At 39.6% G+C, this 26,510-nt stretch overlaps 1 protein-coding gene across 3 annotated transcripts in view; it reads left to right on the plus strand.

The window, feature by feature from the left end:
• Nucleotides 1-26,510, plus strand: part of LOC126370144 (neuropeptide CCHamide-1) — a 195,777-nt gene that overhangs the window by 44,757 nt on the left and 124,510 nt on the right. For 2 of the 3 annotated variants that reach the window (XM_050014897.1, XM_050014899.1), the window contains exon 1: nt 18,512-18,690. The exons of the other annotated variant lie outside the window; for it this stretch is intronic. The gene's annotated coding sequence lies outside the window, so the exon portion shown is untranslated. Of the gene's footprint in view, nt 1-18,511; nt 18,691-26,510 lie in introns of those variants that run through there. 3 annotated transcript variants of the gene reach the window in all.

The following is a 26,510-nucleotide window of genomic DNA, read 5'->3' on the forward strand; positions in this document are numbered from 1 at the left end:
GTTTCTATAAGCTATATTGTACATCAACCTAAATATTACAGTCAAGTTCAACGCTATAGGTGTAACTACAACATTTAGTGTTGGCATTTACCTACAGATAAGCTTGGCAACGACCCAACAACTCCTTAATATCATGTCGAGCACGCCATTACTACACAGTCGCTTCATTCACACACTTCATGGAAACACAATTAAAAACTGAAAAGTAAATAGTTTGTCAGGTTGTAAAACTTTTTATATCTAAGCGCACGGCAGTGCGCAGGCCAAGTTCCCGCAATACTGGTAATACGCAAGTCGTGCACTGTTTACGTGAACTGTTTCAAGACACGTTTTACGTCCCTGTAGATAGCTTAGTATCTATTACAGATATCTACGTAAATAAAATTTTAACTACGTAATAAAACACGACGAATTCATATAAAACATGATAGAAGGGAAGACTAAAAAGAGCTGACATGGAACAAATTAAAGAATAGGCGACCGTCGTGTCATATAAGGAATTCAAAACATTGGCCCTTGATAGACAAGAATGGAGAATGCTACACCGACAAGAGCTTGGCTCTTAAATTAATGATGATGAATAAATACGCTTACATCAAAGTAAGTTAAAAACGTAGGTATTATAATTTTAAAAATGTACTTTTAACAAAGATTTATTCTCAACCACATACCTACCTCTTTTAACTGAATAACGCTAGAGTGATGATGATGATTTATGGTGAAGTGTAGTAAAACGCACCATTGGAATCGATTTCAATACTTTTTAGCCCAATAAAGCCATCGGGTACTGGGCCGCCTTTTTTAACAATTATATTTTGGTGGAATACACAGGAAGTGGAGTACACGCTTGTCGGATGCATCCGGAGCGATGGGCACGAGTCGTTACTCACTGGGTACCTCAGGGCGGGCATAGAAGTCGAGGAAGACCGCGTAAAAGATGATGTGACGACCTCAATGCTTATCGGAGGGATTGGCCGGAGATTCCGCAAAGCCGAGAGGAGTGGAAAAATCAAGGGAAGGCCTTTTCCCAGCAGTGGGATCGTATAGGCTAAATAAGATAAGATAAGGCACAGGAAGTGGTAAAGGCAGGTGTTAACATTGTTTACTGCGATCACACAATGTATTTCTCTGTTAGACTTTTTATGTATTAGAAGAAATAGATGAGAAACTTGTTGTATCTAAAAGTCGGCCAAGTTTATGTCCTCTAAAACGTGGACTTACCTACATGAGAGATAAGCACAGCACTGTAAGCACATAGCCCGGACACTGCATACAAAAATATCGTTCTTACAGTGTGTCACCCCGTGCGTGCGAGGGAGACAGGCAATCCGCGCGCGCTCTTTTACTCCTTAACGGTTTACGGCTTAAACAGACTATAATGGCTCCCATCGGGGGGTGAGGTAAATCAAGTTCATTCCAACCTCATATCAGTGTAGGGCGGAGAGTGACTCTTATAATTCTATGCTACAAGTAACCAATCCTATTGTCCGCTCTGTCATCGTCATTTCCACCTTATGACTGTATCTATATCGTATGAACCGTGGTAGCCCAGTTGGTAGGACGCTTGCCTCTCACTTTGAGGTCGCAGTTTCTTAACCAGTACAGGCCTAAACCAATGATTGTCGTGACAATTAATGTTTGGATCATAAATGATTATCACGCGCTCAGCGGTGAAGAAAAACATCGTGAGGAAACCCACATTCCCGAGAAATGCATTTTCGAAGGTTTGTAACCTAAGCTGTATTCTGCTGGTTTTCCCTTCGCGGATTGGAAGGTCAGACAGGTAGTCGCTTCTGTAAAAAACCAGACCTGTTAAATCAGGTTAGTTAAGCAGACACTGTGAAAAACGGGATAATGCTAGGGAGATGATGATTGTATTTATATCCTATGTACTTAATTGAATGCTATTTTCTGATCTTGTTTCCATTTAACCCGGTAGAGAAACATTACTGTAAGCTTGAAGAGTTCATACATCTTTTACTGAAACGGAAGTCAAAGGGATGTTTTTGTTTACATAGTCACAAATTCATTTATGTTATAGTTGATATCTTTCACCCTCACGCTTTTGATATAAAATAAAATAAATAACAAAATTGTATGTATAATTTTGTTGACATAGAATTTATATTAATGGAAAATAAACAACATGCTAATTTTAATGTTTGAATTGGCGTAGTGCGGGCCCCTAATGTGCGTGGAGTGTTTGTTTATTATATTTATTTACAGGCCCGGTCGTCGGCTGTGAAATAGGTCAATAGATTAATTAGATATGTTGATCATCATCATCAATTTAAGAGCCACGCTCTTGTCGATGCAGCATTTCTGTAAAATACTCTCCATGCTACTTTTTTAGGGAAAAATAGGGCAGTGGTTTCCCTCTTGCCTTCCGCCCCGCAGTACTCTGTCTGACGCGAGTGGGATGGCGCCCAGAGTAGTCTATTACAAAGCCATACTAGGACTCCTGTCCTCTGCCTCTGAATAGTACTGACAGTTACTGCTCCTCTGTCAGGTTCCAGGTTACAGTCCCTGTGACATGCCCCTTCCGTCCTGCATTGCCGTACCGATGGCTCCCATCTCCGCCTCTGCAGCCGTTGAGGACTTCACCCGTATCCCTGGGCGAGGGTTCTACGTTATACCCCGTAGGTCTGGGTCCCTATTCGAACTCAGTCACCATCTTACTCCGGCCTACTGAAGTAAGAGGCGCCCACCCCCGCGGCAAGGACGGGCCACACGCGCCGGACGCGAGATATGTTGATATGAGATTTTAATTTGTGTAATCAATGTAGTAGCGTACTTTGTAACTTATAACTACGGGAGTATGTATATTTTTACTTAATTTATCGTAATTAAAAATATGACGCCCTAAAGCGAAGTTTTATAGTGCAGTGTTTTTATTCACGTGACTTTAAAGATTTTATTGAATTTTGATAACTTTTTATTATTATTTATTTTCTTGGCATTGTTCACTATTTAAATTTTACAAATTTCTTTTTTACTTGTTAGTGCACTAACACACGACACGTCTGATAAAGCGAAGTGGAAGAAAAGTACGAAGAAGGCAGACCCCACCATCAGATGGGAATAATAAATGCCAAGGAGAGAGAGAGAGAGAGAGACTTGTTAGTACACTAACAAATAACAATGGGCACATTAGTATGAAATTGGTCCAAGAACCTCCACTGATGAGACTTGACGAAATTAATGTACAATAAGTCTCATCAGTGGACGTTCTTGGACCAGTTTCGCCCATTCTCCTTTGCATGCCTATGTTATGACCTACACCTAAAATACCATTTTTCTGCAATATATTATTTGATTTGATTTGATATTATAGATTTGCCTTAAATGGCGTCCTTACTTGGCCGGCCAATAGGAGGAGTTGAGGGTCCTCACTTAATTTGTAATCAAGCAAGCAGATAGGGTCTGAAACCTTTAGAGCAAGGAAGGTAGTAGATTTCGTTTGTGACAGGCGCGGTGTCGGAATGCGTGAGTTTGTGTGTATATATTTTATGGTATGAAAGCATTAATTTATTATAATTTATATTATAAATAATAATAAATAATTATAATCTCATTCCTCCCTTCAGCCTTAATTGACATTGTGAGGCGACAATAAACAGACAAGTGGCTGGCGTTAATCGCATATGACGGAATCTGACACCATTTCAAGTCGAGGGTAATTTTATATCTTCATGGATGTCTTTTATCATCATCAAACAGAGAAATTGCTTTTGACGTGACTTACTGTACGTTTGCCGCAAATGGCAACTACTTGGCCGGACAAATAGGAAGCGTTGAGGTCTCTCACCCGGTACAAAATTTACAACAACAAACGGCTCACTAGTAACCCTGACACAAGGGTTTTTCCTGTTCGAAAATTCATGATTTTTTAAAATAATTTCAGTTCCATACTTTTGAGACGGAAAATATCACTTGATAACTACTCAAAATAAGGGTCTGAATCATCCCTCAAAGTTTTCATTACGACGCCACTAACACCCTGTATAGGCGATGGGGTGATCACATTTCAATGTCAGCATACGATACATCTATACTTTGTAAAGTCATCTTTGTAAGTATCAAATATAGATTCAAATCGATGCCAATACATTTCAACTCGCCGGTTCGGATGCAAATTGGCGAAACTTTGTTAGGTTGGGCTCCAAACCAGTTAAGAAAGTTTTCAGCTAGAGATGAAACCTCCGTGCTATTAGCTACAACAATGGCGGTAGAAACGGGGATTAGAAGCTAGGGAAGTGGTGAACGGGCAATCTTTACATTCTCACTTAGGTCATCATCACCAACCCATTAACGTCCCCACTGCTGGGGCACGGGCCTTCCCTATGGATGGATAGGGAGATCGGGCCTTAAACCACCGCGCGGGCCCAGTGCGGATTGGTGGTTATTAACGACTGCTAATGCAGCCGGGACCAACGGCTTAACGTGCCTTCCGAATTTTGATTTTTTTTTTCAATTATATTTTAAAAAAACTGTAAAAACTGAACACTGCCTCTCAAGATACAGGTCTTATAGTTTGAGAGACAGGATTACCTTCTGCTTTTAAACAGCCACCAACAAAATTATATTTTATTGGTAATGTGATGTTTAATAATATGTAAATTGTTGTTGTTGTGTGAAATTAATTTGTTTATTATTATTATTATATAATCGCAAACCGATCGCGTTTACCGCTGCGCCACCGAGCTCCTCAACTTTTCTAGTAGTAACTACTAATAATTATGTCGACTATCGATTGCCGTGAGTACAACACATACTGTAACATGTTGCTTCAATGCGACTCCTAAGGGGCTCTGTAATTATGATTATGGCCTATAAAGTATCACTACAGGTTATTGATTCGACGTTCAAAACAAAACAAATGTATTTTATCGCATAAATAAAGGTGCGGTGAGGAACTTAGTTCATCTTGCGATAAATGGATGACTACACATTGGGATAAAATCGTGTACCTATGTTGTGTTATATTATGAAAAAAAAGAAAAAAAAATACATAAATGGAATGCGGCACAGTAAACTGTTGTATTGTGATTTCAAGAAGCAATTATTGATAGAGGAGATAGAAAATTTTATGATATTTATTTATGTTTTCTTCGGATCTAATCGGGTGTATTAAATAATCAAAATTGCAAATAAAAAAATAATAAAAATATTAAAACGAATGTATGTTTCGCTCCCATATACCGATTTAAATCAAAATAAGAATATTATTTATTGCACACAAATACACAAAACATTTTAAAACATACACTACAAGAAAGATTATATTGCTTGGTCAGACGGCAAATGGTAAAACCAAGATCTTAAGAGTAATCGGACCGTGTTTTCGTTTTTTTTTACGTAACTTATTGTAGATTTGCCGCAGATGGCATTAACTACGTGGCCGGAACACTCTAATAGCAAAAATAAATATTAACTAGGTCCTCTAATTAAAAGGTTTCCAGTTTTTTCAAACGCGAACAAAGAAATACTTACGAACATGTCTTGAACGAACGGTCTTCTGAATTTCTCAAGGGATTGACGCCAATTTAAGTCGTGCCCTAGTTTTTGTACGAAATATTTCAATAAGGCCTAGAATTTTGAGAAGGAAAAAGTAAAACACCCAGGAAAGTTCCTGGAAAGCTATTGCATTAGAAACGCTTCAGGCGTTATTAAAATTCTCCACGATTCTCGTAAGAACGTAAAAATTACAGTTAGTTTACATAATGCAAGCTGTTACAGCGAATGTTGTAATAAAAATGGTATCTTTTGTCATTATGCGAAGTTTCTATACTACTACTATTATATGTAGGAATGGTACGAATGAACATGAACGAATGAACATATTTACGAACGAAACGGAATGTGAAGGTGTGTGAAAGAGAGAGCGAAGAGTGAGCGGGAGAGAAAAGAGGATTACGGAATGACAGAGAAATGGTGGTCGGTTGTTTTAAAATGGAAGATGTATAAAATTAATAAAACCTTTTCATAAACAAGTATTGAAAATCAAATCATTTTCAACATAGATAACTTCTTGCTGTGTGTCACTTTACCCTATGCGTGCGAAGGAGACAGACATTATGTACTCGAGTGATGAGAAAATAGGTAATTATCATGTTAATAATTAAAACACATAATAACGGGTTCTTACCGCGTTTAAATGGGGATATGAGACTCCCGATATTTCGACACTGTTGCCTGTGTCATGTTAACATGATCATTTTCAAAATAGATAACTTCTTGCTGTGTGTCACCTTACCCTATGCGTGCGAAGGAGACAGACATTATGTACTCGAGTGATGAGAAAATAGGTAATTATCATGTTAATAATTAAAACACATAATAACGGGTTCTTACCGCGTTTAAATGGGGATATGAGACTCCCGATATTTCGACACTGTTGCAAGTGTCATGTTAACATGATCATTTTCAAAATAGATAACTTCTTGCTGTGTGTCACCTTACCCTATGCGTGCGAAGGAGACAGACATTATGTACTCGAGTGATGAGAAAATAGGTAATTATCATGTTAATAATTAAAACACATAATAACGGGTTCTTACCGCGTTTAAATGGGGATATGAGACTCCCGATATTTCGACACTGTTGCAAGTGTCATGTTAACATGATCATTTTCAAAATAGATAACTTCTTGCTGTGTGTCACCTTACCCTATGCGTGCGAAGGAGACAGACATTATGTACTCGAGTGATGAGAAAATAGGTAATTATCATGTAAATGCTGTATAACGCCATCTATATTGTTTTTGGTGAACGTAGCCTGGAAAACCGTCATTACAGAAAATCGGTAGCAGACATAATGGGTCCAGGAATCTCAATTCATAAGTCAGTAGCTCTGTGTAACCCAGCCTTTAATTATATTATGATAATATCTAAGTAACCTATAATAGTAAGTAAGTATATGTACATATGGTGGCGCGATGTACTTCACTCATTACTCAGGTCTCACAGAATACCAGCGTCGCGGCTCACGCCGCGGCATAAGCTGAGTGAGGGCCTTTTATACGGGACACCATCCACTACACATGGGTAAGCCGACATGACGTCACATTTTAATTTAGGTATAAGTTTCTGTGTTCGTTTTCCATGTTTCTATATAGAAAATATTTCGTGTGGGCGTTGACTTCTGATGTGATGTCATTATAATGTATATATATGTAATCCGTGTCTGTGGTGTCCTAAATAATAAATGTTTCTTTCTTTCTTTCTTTCCTTTACTTTTGTTCATAATACGGGATATTAAAAAAGAAAGAAAGAAAAAAAATATTTATTTCCATATTGGACGCCACATTTACAAACTTACATTACAGAAATAAAAAAAAAATAGAAGAAAAAAAAAACAAAGACAAAAAGACAAATAATACAGACATTAAATACACAATGGAGGCGCCCAAAATAAAAAAAGGATCTCCCTCAGCATAATGCCGTGACACGTGCTTAGCACGGGCCGCGGCGCTGGTATTATGGGAGACCTATCGAACGTGAGCCACGGACACACCAAACTCAATTACGTACCTACTTATATATAATAAAGAAAACACACTATGATACTTACATAGATTATAATGCATTACTTATACGTACTTGATATTATAGATATATATTCCTATCAAAAATATATATGCAAAATGAATAAATAAAACTTACTTATAATAACAAAACTACTAATGAAAAGAATACATTATAATAGGTATTACTGGAACAGCCTCCGTGGTCTAGTGGTTAGAGCGTTAGGCTCACGATCTGGAGGTCCGGGTTCGATTCCCGATTGTCGAAATCACTTTGTGAGACTGTCCTTTGTTTGGTAAGGACTTTTCAGGCTTGAATCACCCGATTGTCCGAAAAAGTAAGATGATTCCGTGCTTCGGAGGGCACGTTAAGCCGTTGGTCCCGGCTACTAGCCGTAAAAACACCACCACCAACCCGCAGTGGAGCAGCGTGGTGGAGTATGCTCCATACCCCCTCCGGTTGATTGAGGGGAGGCCTGTGCACAGCAGTGGGACGTATATAGGGATATTACTAAATAGTAATTTTTAGAAATTAATCCACTTAGTGAGACAATTGCGTTATTACTGAACTTTTTACGCTAAATAGTGGTGGACTAACCTGTGAAGTTATCGATAACGATGGTCGTAATCTAGTATAATAACAGAGTCCCTCAAATTAACTAGTCCAAGATAATTGGGCCATTACTGACTTTTATGTCCACGCTTTACCATAGTTATTACTGAAGCTAGTGATGTGAAATGGTACTCAATCGATCTTCTTCTATCGTGTGAGTTATGAGGTGGATTACCAACCCCATCAACCCTGCTGTCAGGGTTATTATTGTGCCGCCATGACTCATGTAACGACTACGTACTTACATCAGTAAATAATAACCGGGACCAACGGCTTAACTTGCCTTCCGAAGCACGGATCATCTTACTTTTGGACAATCAGGTGATCAGCCTGTATTGTCCTAACCAAACTAGGAATCACAAAGTCATTTTTTGTGATTTGTCCCCACCGGGATTCGAACCCGGGACCTCCGGATCGTGAGCACAACGCTCAACCACTGGACCACGGAGACCGTAATCTATCGATATTATGGTGTAAACCAGTTTTGACACAGCCTATACGAGTACTTTTTAGAGGTACGATTTTTACAGAGGGGATAGCCAATCTGACCTTAAAGCTTCGGTGCACTCAAAGCTGGAGAAGGTCCGAACCAACGTCGGGCAGTTTTATATTTTCCCACAACGTTTTGTTTCAGTAATATATGTCTTTGAAGTCATATTAACACTTATTCATACGCACTAGATCGATGATTTTTTTGGGAAAAACCATGACGCAAAGTGAACTGTGCTGCTACAGCGCAGACCCGCGCTCAAACTACCGCCACGCTGCGCCTGCGCTGCTGCTACGGCTTTTGGTGTGTCTTTACCCGAAGAGAAAACTAAAACCACAAATCACTAAATGTATCTAAATCCAAAGAACATTTTTGCAGTTACCGCTAAATCAAAAGTATTCTTTCTTTATAATTAAACGGAATAAAACTTTTCTGTCTGAAATAAATTACTTAATTGAAAAAAAAACAAACGGGATAAATTACTTTCTTACTGTTTTGGACACTTTAAAGCAACTTTGAAATTTAATATAATTTTCTTTGATTACTTCCTGTATTTTTTATTTTTTAAATATACATGATACAGGCGTCGTGGTAGACCTCGAAAGAGATGGCGTGACGACTTGGACGCTTGCCGGAGGGACTGGCCGGAGTAGGCACGGGACCGCGAAAAATGGAAAGAGGAAGGGGAGGCCTTTGCCCAGCAGTGGGATCTTGTAGGCTAGATTAGATTACATATGATACTAGGTAAAATTACAAAATTACAAAAAGTCAAATAACCTAACTTAAAATTACTTAACTTAGAACCCACTCCGTGTCAAACCTGGCCCAAAGGTGCCCATGACACTAGCAGCGTTACCGCGCTGGATTGCCACGGACAACCTCTGAGCCAAGTAAGACCCGGAGCGGGGGAATTACAAATGAAAAAAGCTTTTCTTATTAAAACCACTCTCCGGATACTTCATACAAACATCTCCTTCCTGTGGGTCGTATAACACATAAGTGCGAGTGAGACATAGTCCACGCTCTTTTCACCTTACTCCTTTTTCCAGAGAGGGTGAGGTAGGTTGGTGCGGGCAGGGGGGGGGGGGGGGAGGGTTACCCTTCTAAATGTAGTTTTATTCTTCATTCCATACTATACCAAGAAATTCACACACACACTTTACGTACTTAACTACCTTAACTACCTGGATATCGATAGTTTCCTACAGGACCCCGATACCAACCCCGCCGGCGTAGTCGACGATTTCCCTCAATCAGCGCTTATCGCTATCGACCCACTAATCGATTAATTCTTTCAAATGTTTTTCCTCTCAGACGACGCCCTGAGCCGAGGTTCGCGCCCAACTACCCTCAGGGCTGTTGTCCTAAACGTTCTACCGGGTGAGAGCCTTTAGCGCTCCCCATTTGTCCGGCCAAGTAGTTAATGCCATCTGCGGCAAATTTACAATAAGTCACGTCAAAAAAAAAAAAACAATAGTTTAAATCTCAGTGGGTACGTCACTACTAGTTAAGACTCAAAGCTTGTCGATAAAGTGGCAATTAGGGGTAGGCTTCGTACCACTGCGTTTTACAGCTGAAAGTAAATCTACAAGGTAGTTAGACCCTCACCATTATGGGGAATGGATCTTCTACTGATTGGAACATTTACTTCTTTAAACGTTATAAAATAACGGAACTATTTACTTTAGTACTGCCATAGAATTAAAAATATAACTACACATAACCTACAAATACTACCTGTAATATAACTACAAGTAGTTCTTAATAAATAAATAAATACACATTGTCATAGAATAGATAATATATATAGAAGGGACATTCTCCTCCCCGCACCAAAACGAGCTTGATTAACACTTATAAGGCCTTCGTAGGTCCTGTGGTTAAGTGTTTGTGATTCTCGATCTAGAGTTCCGGGTTCTAATCCCAGTGGGGACATATCAAAATTTAATTTTTACAGGCGTTTACAGGCTCATCAACCGATTGTCCGACATGTTCTGCTCAACCCTTTGGGATGCAAGTCCCACCCATCGAACTGACTACTACGGCCAGTCTTTTACTGTGCAAGCTGTGCGTTTATGGAACTCCTTACCTGCTTCCATCAGAGTCGCTAACTCTCTTCAGAACTTCAAAAACCAGTTGCGAGCTCATTTTGAATCCTTATGCGGATAATTATTCTTAGGATATTACTATTATGATGTATTTTATTTATTTCAATACTTGTTTTGTATGTGTGTGTATAGTCTATTATTTATTATTATAGTTTTCTCAGATTTTGGTTAGGTATATTTTTAGTATTATGGATTATATTATATTGAGTATTTATTAATATATGTACGTATAGTATATTTATTACATTAACTTCAGTTTTACTTTTAGGTAGGTATTTATTTTTTCGCATCCAAGGTGTTTGTAAATGTTTGTTTCCTTTTGGTGGTTGCCTGGAAGAAATTGCTCTAGAGCAATAAGGCCGCCCAAATTGTACTGTATTCATGTGTTATGTCTGATTGTTGAAATTTAGTTCTGTGCAATAAAGTATATTTGATTTGATTTGAATTGTGGGAGTGAATATACAGTTCGTGTAGTTGTTATGGTTGTAGAAAAATCCATAATACACTATATAACATATACATATTATATATCTTGGTAAGCTGGCTATAAAATCTTTAATTTAATCTTGTAGCTACCTACTCCTACTAAAGCTCAGTACACACGAGCCGTAAGAACACTGGCTGCTTTTCTGTTTCAAATTGTTCTGTCTTGTACTCTGGTGTTATCTGTCTAAAGGTTAGGTAATAAAGTTTCTTTTTTGCATAAGTTTTTACTGCCAGGAATGTTCCCAAAGTGGAATAATTCTAAGGAGCGGCACATCACTGCACCGGGAACGTGTCAGGTCAGGACGTTTTTGTTTCTCCAGGTTGTAAAAGGTTTAGGCTAGAAGCCCGGAACTTTTTCTGACAATCAGATGAGTAATGTCCTACTCAAACAAAAGACAAGTCTCAGAAATTGAAACACCTCCAGGAACCCTTATTATTATTGCGTATGGCAGACAAATATAAAATATCCTGCGTGGATCATTATATCCACCTTAAGGTCCCGTAACCAAGTCTCTGCCGCATCCGTCACACAATGCAGCTCGGCTATGCCACCTGGAAACCGGTGCAGAGGGCACTCGTTCACCCTTATTTATACACGTAAACTACTCGTATTAAAACTTATTATAAATGTTATGCAGTAATTTCGATATTCTTCAGAAGAGTTAATACCGAGCGATTTAAAATGTTCACAAATATCGGTCCACATAAAAATAAAAACACAAAGTTGTATAATAATATCCCTATTGGGAAAGTTAGAGGTACATCCACCGCAAGATGAACTATGTACCCACGCCTCACCTAGCATTCGGTTTTCATTCTTCTTCTATAGCGTGGGTTGTGAGGTGGAGTACCAACCTCATCAACTCTGGTGTCAGGGTTACTATCGAGCCCCCAAAGGCCCCTGATATGGCTCATGTAACGACTACTTACATCAGTAAGTAGTAACCGGGATCAACGGCTTCATGTGCCTTTGCATTCGGTTAGACCAACGTCGATATGATGGTCAAGCCGACTGTGTTACATACACATACATACATAAATTCACGCCCATAAACCCTAACGGGGTGGGCAGAGCCACAAGTAATCAAAGACAACTTGCAGCCACTGTTGATTTGTCGTAAGCTGGATATGATAAACCTTATGGTGATAAGGGATTAGCCTATCGCCCATTACATTAGTCCATCATGTTAGAGGACACAATCCCTCTGTCGGTTTTTACGACATGCCCGGAAAGAGAAGCAGCTACGCGTTCTATGTTTTGAAGCCGACTGTGTTGAAAACTTAATAACTTATTGCTGCAAGTCCAGTGGGTTCGAATCGAACCGATACTCCGGCTTGCTAGATGGTGTACCACAGAACAACAGTGACTATATATCAGTCCACTCCAGTGTGGACGTACCTCAAGTATCTTCGTCCTAGGAAATAAATCCCCAGGAGGTTTTATAAGCTATAATAAACTTTTAACAAGATAGTTTCATCACGTTAATGCTATTACTACCACTTTGGTACAAGTCTAGGAAATATGTTGAAAAGTTCCTCTCAATTAAATCACATAATGGCCCCGATTCCTGCAGATACCGCCTAATTTTATTTTAAGTTATATCCGTCATTTTCATATCCGTCGAAAAGGAAAGGGACGGATGATTCACAGCTCTTAATTTTAGGAAGAATGAGTGAATGAATGAATAATCCGGGCGAATCAAAAGGTACGTCCCTGGTATGCAATCCGTTTGACGTGCTGTCTACTTAACTGTGTCGGGTTATTGACTGATGTAAAATTTTTAGACGGCTGGTTTAGATTTGTGCTTAAAATTGACATGTGTTCCATAAATTTTATGCTTGTCGATTACCCGTCCCTTTCCTTTTCGGCGGATAAGAAAATGACAGATATAACTTAAAATAAAATTAGTTGGTATTTACAGGAATTAGCACCAATAACGGGTTTTTATCGCGTTTAAATGGGGATATGAGACTCCCGATATTTTGACACTGTTGCAAGTGCCATGAAGTTCCTCTTACAGTTTAATAATACCATAGCATATAATACAAACAGCCTTTTGTCCATCTTTTTTTGACGTGACTTATTGTAGATTTGCCGCAGATGGCATTACCTACTTGGCCGGATTATAGTCCATCGACATGTAATACAAGTACGCTGGACCTAATATTTTCGATGTCAAAATCATACCGCATAGATTTTCGCCATTTCGCTGTGTGGCTTGGGTGAGCGTCCACAGAACTAATATTAGGCATGACACACAGCAACCTATAAAATATTGGGACAATATTGACATTTCTAAAAATATTCAAGCTTAATAGTATATAGTAATTACCAAAAATAAATATATTTTTGTAACGTAAATTTTATAACGTAACATAACTAACCTAACCTAACCCACATTCCTAAAAAACTCGTTTCAGGCATTTTGGTTTCCTCACGAGTCAAATTCTTGTTTATCATTCATTAAAAAATGCACCTGAATGACCTTATGGTTGTCTGGAAGAAATCGCTTTAAGCGATAAGGCCGCCATTTGCCATGTAATTAAGAGACTTTTTGTAATTATTTCTTTTTATTTTGGTGCAATAAAGTGTGTTTGTATTGTATTGTAAAAAAAAAACAAGAACACCACTTCCGCCTCGCCGCGCGGTGCACTGCTGTAAAAAAATTTTTCGATTCTGCTCCGCACCACCCAAATCCCCTGGTAGTTGCGGCTTCCGAGTACATTCCGCTTAGGGACGGTACTGAAAAGTATCGGCGTCCGAAGGACGTAATATACGATCCCGACGACCCGATCACTCTAGCCATAGAAGCAGCCAATCAGCTCGCGACACCAAACACTTCAGGTCCCCGATACCGACCCCGCCGGCGTGGTCGACGATTTCCCTCATTCAGCGCTTATCGCTATCGACTCACTAGTGTCGATTAATTCTTTCAAATATTTTTCCTCTCAGACGACGCCCTGAGCCGAGGTTCGCGCCCAACTGGGCACCCTCAGGCCTGTTGTCTTAAACGTTGTACCGGGTGAGAGCCTTCAGCGCTCCCCATTTGTCCGGCCAAGTAGTTAATGCCATCTGCGGCAAATCTACAATAAGTCACGTCAAAAAAAAAGCTGTAAAATTCACGTCGTGTGAGAATTGCCTTACAGTGTGCAAAGTTGAAGGTAGCTTCAAGTTCTAAATCTGCCGGAAAGCTGCTAAAGAGCATTGTTGTGTTCTGAGAGCGTGACCTGTTGAAATTTACACTACCACCGATGGGTATAGCTGCCTTATCCAATGGACAAAATAATAATAAGTTTAGACTGGACACTATTCGCCTCGCACCAAGTCGTACGTATCAGTCCTAAGCTAGATTTACCTCAGTTCACACGACACTTCAGTCTATTTGAACTGTGGCATAACACGGCAATCACAATAGATCTGGCCTGCAAAGCTCCTAGGTTTAAAAAATGTAGTATGTATTAGTGTAGAACTGCGTAGGTATTTTATGATAAGTAGGTAGCGTTGTGTAGTTGTTTTTGAAACATTTTTTTACCTATTATCAAGTAGACCTGTGGAACACCCGTCCCGACGAGCTCTGATATAGTGTGCGCTTGGAAAACGCAAAAGAGGGCGGCCCAAAGAGACTTGGTGACGATCGGCTGACCGGGAATTAAAAAGTCTAACAATAGTAATTGTCGTGGTAGCCCAGTTGGTAGTTTCCTCTCACTTTGAGGTCGTAAGTTCGATCCAACACAGGCCTGAAGCAATTCAAATTTGTTTTCGAATTCATGTTTGGATCATAGATTATCACGTGCTCAGCGATGAATACATCGTGAGGAAACCCATATTCCCGAGAAATGCATTTTCTGAGGTATGTGACGTAACCTGTATTGGGCTGGTTTTCCCTTCGCGGGTTGGACGGTCAGATTAAGCAGTCACTTCTGTAAAAAACCAGATCTGTCAAATCTTCAGGTTAGGTTTAAATTTTTTTTTTTTTTTTTTAGGTAAGCGGACCTAGTGACAAACGGGATAATGCTAGGGAGATGATGAGACATATATTATAGGTTTTATTGCTGGATTTTACGGAATTCAAGTGCTTACTTATATCGACTTGGCTTTTAGTTTAGCGACTCACTTATTTGCGTAATGTTTTCGTTCAGCGCGTTCGAAGTGTTCGAACTGTAAATTCGAATCTCGAATGGTAACTTTTCAGCTGGAATAAAAGAATTTGCATTAGATTTATGATCGCCATAATTTATTGAAATGAAAAGAGAATTCTACAGGCAGAGAACAGTACAGGCGGCCTACCTATTCAAATTTTATCGTAACTTGATAATGTAAAGAGGCAGGGAGTTTTAAGAATTGGCAACGGATATGAACGGAATTTTGAAGTAGAATTTATAAAGTAAGTATCTGTATAAGAATGATGAAACATGATTTCAGAGGCGAGTTTTTTTTAGTTTTGGAAGGGGCGAATATTTACTGCACAATCAGATAAATTTATACAGATAGGCAACCATTTAAGCACTTAATTGCTGAGTTATTACTTACCAATTGAGAACTATACGTATATACCTTGGAGCCATTAGTAGCCCAGTTCGTAGAACGCTTGCCTCTCACTTTGAGGTCGCAGGTTCGTATCCAGCACGGGTCTAAAACAATGATTGTCGCATTTGTTTTCGAATTCATGTTTGAATCATAAATGATTATCACGTGCTCAGCGGTAAAGGAAAACATCGTGAAGAAACCCACATACCCGAGAAATGCGAGAAATGCATTTTCGGAGGTATGTGATCTTACAAAAGTTGAAAAGCCAGCGTTTTCCCTTCGCGGGTTGGAAGGTCAGACAGGCAGTTGCTTCTTTATAAAACCGGACCTGGGAAATCTTCAGGTTAGGTAAGTGGATTCTGTGAGAAACGGAATAATGCTAGGGGGATGATTATCACCATCACCAGCCCATTAACGTCCCCACTGCTAGGGCACGGGCCTTCACTATGGATGGATAGGGAGATCGGGCCTTAAACCGCCACGCGGGCTCAGTGCGGATTAGTGGTTATTAACGAATGCTAATGCAGCCGGGACCAATTCGAAGCACGGAGGAGCTCGAGATGAAACTTTTTTTTTTGGTCACCCATTATATGGCCGGCCTTTGCGAAAGTTGCTTAACTTCAACAATCGCAGACCGAGCGCGTTTACCACTGCGCCACCGAGCTCCTCAAGGGGGATGATACCTTATAACAATTAAAATACCCGAACCCAGGATTTTGTAGTCAGCTAAACGCTCTAACCAATAGGCCACGATCGGTCGCTATGTCGTTGTGTCGCTCACTCAGCACTACACATTGGTCACGTAAGGTCTCGAGGGTAATCCCCTGGACAAGTAGGGTTACCATTTGCAAAACTTGTTACGTTTTACAAGGCGAGCAAATTCGACGTGACTGGAGAAATCCAGATAGATATTACCATCATAGGATAGCATGGTTTTTTTACCTTCGTCAGTCTTCGGCTTCGTCAGTACCAACATTCATATTAAAAAAAATAAGGGAAAGCATATTCAAATCATACATAATAAAATCAGCACAAGTTTCGTTAAAATAACATGCATGTGCATAAATATACGTGTGATTGTTTTTTGTTTTGTCTACATATTTATTCGTAAAATAATAATAATAAAAACAATATAAATCCACCACAGGCTTCGTCAGTACCAACATTCAAATTCAAAAAAAAAATAAAAAATAAGGGAAAGCATGTTCAAATCATACATAATAAAATCAGCACAAGCCTCGTCAAAATAGCATGCATGTGCATAAATATACATGTGATTGATTTATTTACATACACAATTTTAGTAATCAAAGAAATTCCTGTTAGTCCTGTTCGTGTCCCCGCTGAAACGCTGAATTCGACTTTATTACTCAAATCAAATCAAATCAAAATCTTTATTTGTGAATACAGGTATACAAAAGGTGTTACATAAAGTTATTATAATCTCTGTATTCAGCCTGTTAGTAGGCATATACTCGTAATATGAATTCACGTTTGAAATACCATTGGAGGATTTCTGCTCGGTTAGTGGCAATAGGGAAGACATGTGTATTCTGCCCATCCTAACTTACGGTGCCCAGACCTGGTCATTGACGGAACGTCAAAAGTCCAAGCTCAAGGTCTGCCAAAGAGCGATTGAGCGTAGTGTGTTAGGTGTCAAACGAATTGATCGAGTCCGAAACACAACACTGCGTTCAAAAACGGGAATCGCTGATGTGGGACGGGAAGCCGCAAAACTCAAATGGAATTGGGCCGGACATGTTTGTCGCATGCACCCTGAGCGGTGGGCACGGATCGTCACGCATTGGGTGCCTCATGACGGATACAGGCGTCGTGGCAGACCTCGAAAGAGATGGCGTGACGACTTGGACGCTTGCCGGAGGGACTGGCCGGAATACGCACAGGACCGCGAAAAATGGAAAGAGGAAGGGGAGGCCTTTGCCCAGCAGTGGGATCTTGTAGGCTAGATTAGATTAGATTAGATTAGTGGCAATAGGTTCGCTCCCTATTACGTGGGAATTAAACATAATTGTAGTTGGCTATCCCTTCAGGGAGATAAGTGCAATGGTGTGTTATGTTATTTGCCACTTTTTTGATAAAAAATCCGCCACTGCCCACTGCAGTCTGAAGCGCGAAAAGGAAAAAAAAATGCTGGACGGACGTTGTCAAAACTAATCATAATAGCGCCATCTACAATTTTTACCTCCGACTAGCTCTTTAGGTATTATTTTATGGACAGAGACGTAAGGCGCTAGTTATTCAAAATAAGAAGTTATTTGCACTAGACGGTTTTTAGCCCAGACGGTCTTCCCCATATTAACTAGTATAATGTATGTTGGCGCGGTCAATTGGGTCGTGTACTAGGTTCAAGATAAATTATGAAATTCTGATAACTATATAAAGACACATCTAAAACTAACGAAAATCATTTTATTTTTTCTATTTAAATTATTTATTAATTTTACACAAGAAAAACGTAATAATAAGTGCGACATTTTATCACATTTTCCTATGACGTCACAGTGTGCTTTTTCAAACAAATTCCATAAGTAGTATTTTCGCGTTTTGACGTTTAGAAAAAAGTAACTGATTTGACTAGTTGCAAACTAGCCTATTCATCCTTAATTATTTTAAGACACAAGCGCGATTTTACGCAGCGCCATGACAGTTGCGCTAACGAAACGTTGGAGCTGTCAGTTGGCGCCAAAACCAAACGTCAACTTGACAGATCGGATTGGCGGTTTTTCTGCAACGTATCGTTGTGCGGGGAATTTTATTGTTTTGAATATCTAGTGTTATTTTTCCTGGTTTCTTGTGTTTGTTATTAAGTGCGCTAATTAGTAATAAAAGTGGACTTGAATGTTTAGTTGTGTTGTGAAGTTGTGCGTCGGAAATCTGTGAGAATAATGGCTGTTCATAGTGATCAGTCGGATGATGAAGGTAATCTTGGGCTGGCGCCGTCATGTATATTATTTTGTCATGTGTATTGTGTGTGTGTGTGTGTGTGTGTGTGTGTGCGTGTGTATTTCGCGTGTAGTGTGTGTGGGTATTCTCCAAAAAATACCCTATTTATATGATGGTGACCGTAATACATAAGACAATTTGTTTTCAAGTCCGATAAGAATCACAAATATGAGTAGTTACATAAGCCTTAAATTATCATGCATTTTCTGTTACTGCCTTTGCAATTATCTTTCAAAATCTTGTACACTATGTTCTTGGTGTTGTGGTGTAACTTATAGGTTTTGAGACAGCCAATCAGTTCGCGACAATAAACACTTCAGGGCAGGGCCCAAATATTGACTTCGCCAGCATAGTGAACGATTTCTCTCATTCAGCGCTTATCGCTATCGGCCCGTTAGAGTCAATCAATTCTTTCAAATATAATCCTTCCAGACGACGCGGCGACGCCCTGATTCGAGGTTCGCGCCCGACTGAGCACCCTTATGACTGTTGTTTTAAATTTTGAACCGGGTGAGAGCTCTCAGCGCTGCCCATTTGCGGCAAATCTACTTACAATAAGTCACGTCAAAAATAAAAAGTGATGTATACGCGACTCCAGAATAATTATAACATCTATGAGATGACCAACTTCAACTTTTTGTATCTGCACTACCAGTACCACTCATCCAAAACTTGTTATCTGTATAAAACTGAAGTTTAACTTTAACCGCGTGCAGTTTAACTTCTCTTGGGCACTAACATGTAATGGTAATGTAACTTTATAACTGGGTTAAGCTCAGTTGTTAGTTTAAGCATACCCTACTGTGTAACCGTTTTATAATTCAGGCACTAGACAGTTAAACTGTGGTCTGGATGATAAGCTAGCGGTACTTTATGACGCAAATTGTTTATAGCTTAACCACTATGCCACAAATCCCTTCTACGCTGGACTGAGAGCGTAAAAAACACAAAACGCTTCACACATTTATGGCTGTAAATGTGTGAGATATCTGACTAGCTTTTGCCGGCGGCTTCGCTCACTTTAAATTCGGGGTAACACAGGTCCCTTTTCCTAATGTACCAATTTTTAGCTTCTAACTTTGAAAACTGCGGAATGCTCCATACAAACTTCGACCCCCCATTTTAGGGAAGTGGGGCGTCAGACATACAACATAAACATAAAATTAAGTGGGGCGTTAGAAATAGACAAAAATTGCCTATGGTACTCTCCATCCCTTCACCTATGTCCACTTAAAACTTACGTCATTTCGTCGCTCCGTATTACCGTGAAAGACTGAATAAACAAACAGTCACGCACATCACTTTCCAATTTATAATATTAGTATATTTGTTATAGTAGTATATATACAGTATGTTAAGTCGTTGGTCCCGGCTATTAGCCGTAAAAACACCTCCACCAGCCCGCATAGGAGCAGCGTGGTGGATTATGCTCCATACCCCCTCCGGTTGATTGAGAGACGGCCTGTGCCTAGCAGTGGGACGTATATAGGCTGTTTATGTGTTTTATGTTATGTATTGTATGAATATATTTCGCTGCGGCCGAGCACGAATCTTACTAATATCAAAACTACTTTATTCTTCCGTTGTCAGGGTTATTATTGAGCCGCCAAAGGTCCCTGGCGTGGCTCATGTAACGATTACTTACTCACATCAGTAAGTAGTAACCGGGACCAACGGCTTAACGTGTAAAATAATGTCTCACTTCTTAAAACTCGACTTATAATTATTTAGCCATATTATATTCCTGGAACAAGGACTTGAATGTATGATTTGAATGCAATATTAACTTCGTAATTGCAGTAAAATGGTATGCATTCAAATGAAGGCTTCAATTTTATTCGCATTGTCGACTACACCCGGCAGGCGGAAAATTCCACTTGATATTAACTCAGATTCATGAGCGAATCATAAGAGAATCATCCCCCTCGGTATTCGTTACAGTGACATTAACACCTTGTATAACTTGTCTGACAACTCCCGAATTTAAATTAAACAAACAATAACCTCGCAAATAAAGAGACAGCTATGTACGTCATAGAATAAACACATGTTACTTTGTCGCGTCCGTGAGAACCGAAAAAAACATGTCTCATGAAATCCAACCGCGTTGGCAAAACTAAATTACGTTGTGAAAAACGTTACCCTCTTTTTAGGACATTTGGGTAAGCGACCTTCCCCACGACGTGATGCATTTCGCGATATTGTAACAGTTATTGATTTCGTTATACGGTAGATGGTATCCTAGATTTATATTTTTTACGAAACATCAAAACTTGTATTTGAAAAAGTATATAAACTTTAAGTATTTCACACCTCATTCATTACTCATGCTTGTATGACGTTTTCACAAAATGGTTAAATGTCGTTACTATCACTATTTAGGCTTTATTATATTCAGTAATTCTTTATTTTTATAATTATAACCAAAATCAATTATTTATCACAATCTGTTCAGTACGAACAAGGGAAGTATTAAATAGTCTTCTTGATTTGAATTATGGGTTTAATTTGCAATTATTCGTATCTTTTTTTACAATGTGAGATGGATGTCCGTTGAGTGCGGTGAGTTGAATGTGTGGAGAGTGTATCGTGTGTGACTGCGATTGGTTCGCGTGTATGACGTGGTATGTGACGTGTATGATGCAAGTGTATGACTCGATACATTGCAAGTAGGTATCTATTGTCTACTACATAGGGTCGATGTTGCGTCGACACAATCAAATACAAAATAATATACTTAAATGTAATTGGGTAGTTTAGTGATTGAAAAGTAATTGATTAAACTAGTTGGAAAATATCCTATTAAGTATGTAAGATTATCAATTTAATACCTTAGACCTTATTAATACGAAATAATCCCGGTCGTACTATTAAGTGTATACTAAAGAGTAAGTACATAAATTATAAAGGTACACAGCGTACATAAGTTTGTTTTTAGTGTTTATGAGATGGCTAAAAGCATGGTAGGCGAAGGTAATTTGACGTGTGTCCATACTTAACAGTTCACTGTGTATAAATCACATACAAGCCAATAAAGAAACTCATATGTGTATGTCCCGAATGTAGGGCACATTTTTTCTTGTCATAGTGTGTCTATGTACATAAATTCCAATGTGTATATCGAAAAATAACATTGCACGTGAGAGGTTGATGTCTAATTTTCAGTTTCTGCGCAAGTCCCGGTGTTTTTAGAAACCTTTCGTTCAATAATAGGCGATTACTTAGCTAAACCCTCCGTGGTCTAATAATAACAGCCTCCGTGGTCTAGTGGTTAGAGCGTTAGGCTCACGATCTGGAGGTCCGGGTTCGATTCCCGATGGGGACATTGTCGAAATCACTTTGTGAGACTGTCCTTTGTTTCGTAAGGACTTTTCAGGCTTGAATCACCTGATTGTCCGAAAAAGTAAGATGATTCCGTGCTTCGGAGGGCACGTTAAGCCGTTGGTCCCGGCTATTAGCCGTAAAAACACCTCCACCAACCCGCAGTGGAGCAGCGTGGTGGAGTATGCTCCATGCCCCCTCCGGTTGATTGAGGGGAGGCCTGTGCCCAGCAGTGGGACGTATATAGGCAGTTATTTTTACTTAGCTAAAACCTCATTTGACAGTTGATATTTTGCTCCGTTAAGTATAATACTAGTATCCACATCGTAATACACGAGATCAAAGCGATATCGAAACGCGTTGTGTCCTCACAGGAGGGAGGGTCACTGAAAAAAAACGTGACAACGTAACTTGTAGCGTATCTGTTTATACGCTTCCGTTTTTCACAACTTTTCGAATTAAATGTTCCGTCACTAATGGTTTTACACTCTCGCTTCCAAACTTTGGGAAAATGGGTGACCGTTAAATTTGCACATTTTACTCATCAGGAAGTCATTTTGTTCCTTGTAATGAATTGCACAGTTCCAAAACTAAAAAAGAAGATGTTCTCAAGCAGTTTTTTGTGACCCACACATAACATGCTGACGTTTATATACCAATTGGGGTAGTCAGAGGTACATCCATAGCATGATGAACTTAGTGTTGCTGGCAACACAAGTATGAAATAATAATATTTTTTTCTATGGCAGTATTGTACAGAATGAACGGCCGACGCCTCCCGCGAAAGTGTATAAGTGTATTTTGATAACAATTTAATTAAATAGTGACAAGGAACAGTCTGGTGTTTTGCTGCATTTGGAAGTGAACCCTCGACCTCTCATCATCTACTACACATACAGTCCACACACACCAAGATCCAAACACTTAGTACACACATCTCAACGAGCTTTCAATGTTTTCTGTGGTTGAGCAAACCCGGCCAAGTAGTTAATGTCATCTGCGGCAAATCTACAATAAGTCACGTCAAAAAAAAAATAATAACTGTGTAAATAATAACTGCTCTTCGGATGAATTAAAAACTCATTGGTGCAAGTCTGGTACCGGGGTTTGAACCAGCGCTCCTCGATTTAGATGCAAACAGGTGAACCACAGGACCACAGTGATTACTAAACCATCACCAGCCCATTAACGTCCTCACTGCTGGGGCCCGGGCCTTTCCTATGGATGGATAGGGAGATCGGGCCTTAAACCATCACGCGGGCCCAGTTCGGATTAATGGTTATTAACGACTGCTAATGCAGCCGGGACCAACGGCTTAACGTGCCTTCCGAAGCACGGAGGACCTCGAGATGAATTTTTTTTTTTTGTGGTCACCCATCCTATGACCGGCCTTTGAGGAGCTCTGTGGCGCAGCGGTAAACGCGCTCGGTCTGCGATTGTTGAAGATTACTAAACAACTTAATATTATTAAATTTATTATAAAACAATATATTATTAAAAAATTGATTACTAAACAACTTAATATTATTATTAAACAATTAAATAATAAATACAAATAAACCCACAAGTTGTGTGGGTTGGGTTTATTTTTGTATCTTCGCAACCAAAGACAAAGTTGTAGTAGCCGCGGATTCACAAGTAATGAAACAACGTGTTCGGGAGTTTTTGTCAGATGTTGGCTACGTGTTGGGATACTTGTGGCCTACAGGAGGTACCATGGAAACTCACCATTTTATCACGTCTACGAGTATTTACATAGCTAGCTGCTTAAGACCAGACTGGATCGTTCTTAAACGCACTCAAATCTTTAATATATTTATATATTATTAAGTAATTATATATTGGAATTACTTAACCTCTTAACGCCGAGATGTCCAGACACAATAGTTAAACAATGGGATTTTAAAAGAACATTCGGTCTTACGACTTTAAATCGGGTACCGGGTTAGGAATATCTGTGATTTCATCTGATTTGAAAAGAAAAGAAAGTAACGACCCCCTCCCCCCGTTATTACCTTCTTTTTTTTTGACGTTGGGAAATGCGTTACGCATACCACGCCGCCCGGGGGGACGACGTGGTTATGTGGGACTCCCCGGGTGTCGCCACCCGGTATACCCACTAAAACCCAACGGTGTTCCTCCTTGCCGCCGTGTGGCGGGGATACGGGAACGCAATTGCACACAACCGCGTCCCCGCCGGCGGATGCCCTTTAGGGCCCAGCGCCCATGGGAACGCGTCAAGCGCCTCCCCCTCCACCGAGGGCTGCCCGGAACACTTGGGGAGCCCTACAGCACGAGACCTATGTTGTGGACGGCGGTCCCCCGACCACCGTCCACAGGTCCCCATCAAGGCGGCGCTCGGTCAATCGCGACCAAGTGCGCCCGTCGCCCTCCCTTATTACCTGATTTAACTGTAAGTGTAATTAAGTAAATTACTTACATAATCATCATGATCATTGTTCATCACGAACATATTATTATACCTAATCAATATTTATCTGTGCTTCATATCTTTAACAATTTTTCTCTAATTTTTTATTTTTTGTCTTTTTCTTTTTGCTATCATAGTTGTTAATTTCGATCATGCTGTACGACACTTTACTGGTTTTACAATCTGGTATAATACCTTATACACTATTAGATGTTATCCTTTATTATGATTGTTAACTGTTGTGCTCCCCTTTTTTAAAATAAATAAATAAATTAATTAACTCGGTTAGTACTCAGTATTAAGAGTTTTAAAAGAATATACAATTATGAACATATTTTAAATAAGTATATTCTACAAACTACAACTAAGTTAATTTAATTAATTACATTGCTCCATTAGCCTGTTCGCTATCTGATTCATTACTGCGCCGTAGCGGTCGTAGCGGCCGTAGCAATCGTAGCCCTCGACGAAGCACAAGCTTCTTACTTCAATTTCAAACATTAAGTAGGGTGACCATACGGTCGAAGGTGAATTTTAGAACTCCTGAGAAAAAGTTGGACATTTCTAACAGTTTCAAATTCAATCTCAATAGTCACTGAAATGAATTAATAAATACCACGCGCATTGCTGTTTTTTTTTGTTGTGAATTATTTTAGATTTTCCTAACGGCCTGCATGGTCCAGTGGTGGAAGGTTAGGCTCACGGTCCGGGTTCGAATCCTGATGGGGATATAATTCATCATCTCCCTAGCATTACCCCGTTTTTCACAGGGTCCGCTTACCTGATCTGAAGATTTGAGAGGTCCGGTTTTTTACAAAAGCCACTGATGAGCTATAATACCACAAAAAAAAAAAAACTGGATCCCTAGTTTCTTTCGGATATTGCAGGCTATTCACCCGATTGTCAGAAACCACTATTATTTTCTTAAATTAGTATATAGCCAGGGACCTGATGCCGGGGTTGATGAGGTAGGTCATTGATCTCACATCTGACACGAGAGAAGAAAAAGCAGATTTATCGTATTTTCCTATCGCTCATTTAACGTGGATACCGTGTGTAACTATTTTTTTTTTCTGAACTGTCAAAAATCTAAAAAGTAAAATGTCCGGATAAATCTAGGATGGATTTAAATATAGATGACGAGGAGTGGGTGTATGTACACAAGTACTAATATGTATACACTCTGAAACCATGTCACATTAACTTTTTTGACAAATGAAACCGTAAGTGTCATTAAATGTCAAATATGATAGTGCGACAGGGTTCTAAAGTGGGTACATGATATTGCTCATGACTGTACTATACACCCACGGTGAATATGCTGACCCCTTCAGGGATGCATGATGCTGTTATATAGGACAGAAAGTCGAAAGTTCGAACGACGGAAGACCAAAAACTGAGCAATGATGGTCTCTTCTATCGTGTGGGTTGTGAAGTGGATTACCAACCTCATTAAACCCTGGTGTCAGGGTTATTATTGAGCCACCAAAGGCCCCTAACATAGCTCATGTAACGTCTAGGTACTTACTTCAGTAAGTAGTAACCGGGATCTACCGCTCGACGTGCCTTCCGAAGCACGGATCATCTGACTTTCGGACAATCAAACTAGGGATCACAAAGTAATTTTTGTGGTATGTCCCCACCGGAATTTGAACCCGGGACCTCGGATCGTGAGCCCAACGCTCAAGCACTGGACCACGGAGGTTGTTCAATGAGCACTGATGGTAACCCTAACAGTCAGACTTCATATCTACTCAAGTTATCACAAGTTTCTCCCACTAAGTAAAATTAGTTAACGTTAACTTCTTTAACGTTACTTAAAACCAGGAACGAAGTTTCAGTTAATAAATGATTGTAAAAAAAGTGTTCATCATTAGGACATAGACTTCTATGTTAGACTACATACATAAATACATACGATCACGCCTATTCCCCATTGGGGTAGACATAGGCCACGGAATGCCACTTATTTGGACTTCTCCAATCGTATGGATTGTGAGGAAGATTACTAACCCTATCAACCCTGGTGTCAGGGTTATTACTG

Source organism: Pectinophora gossypiella, chromosome 10 (assembly GCF_024362695.1).
Source record: "Pectinophora gossypiella chromosome 10, ilPecGoss1.1, whole genome shotgun sequence".
NCBI lineage: Eukaryota > Metazoa > Arthropoda > Insecta > Lepidoptera > Gelechiidae > Pectinophora > Pectinophora gossypiella.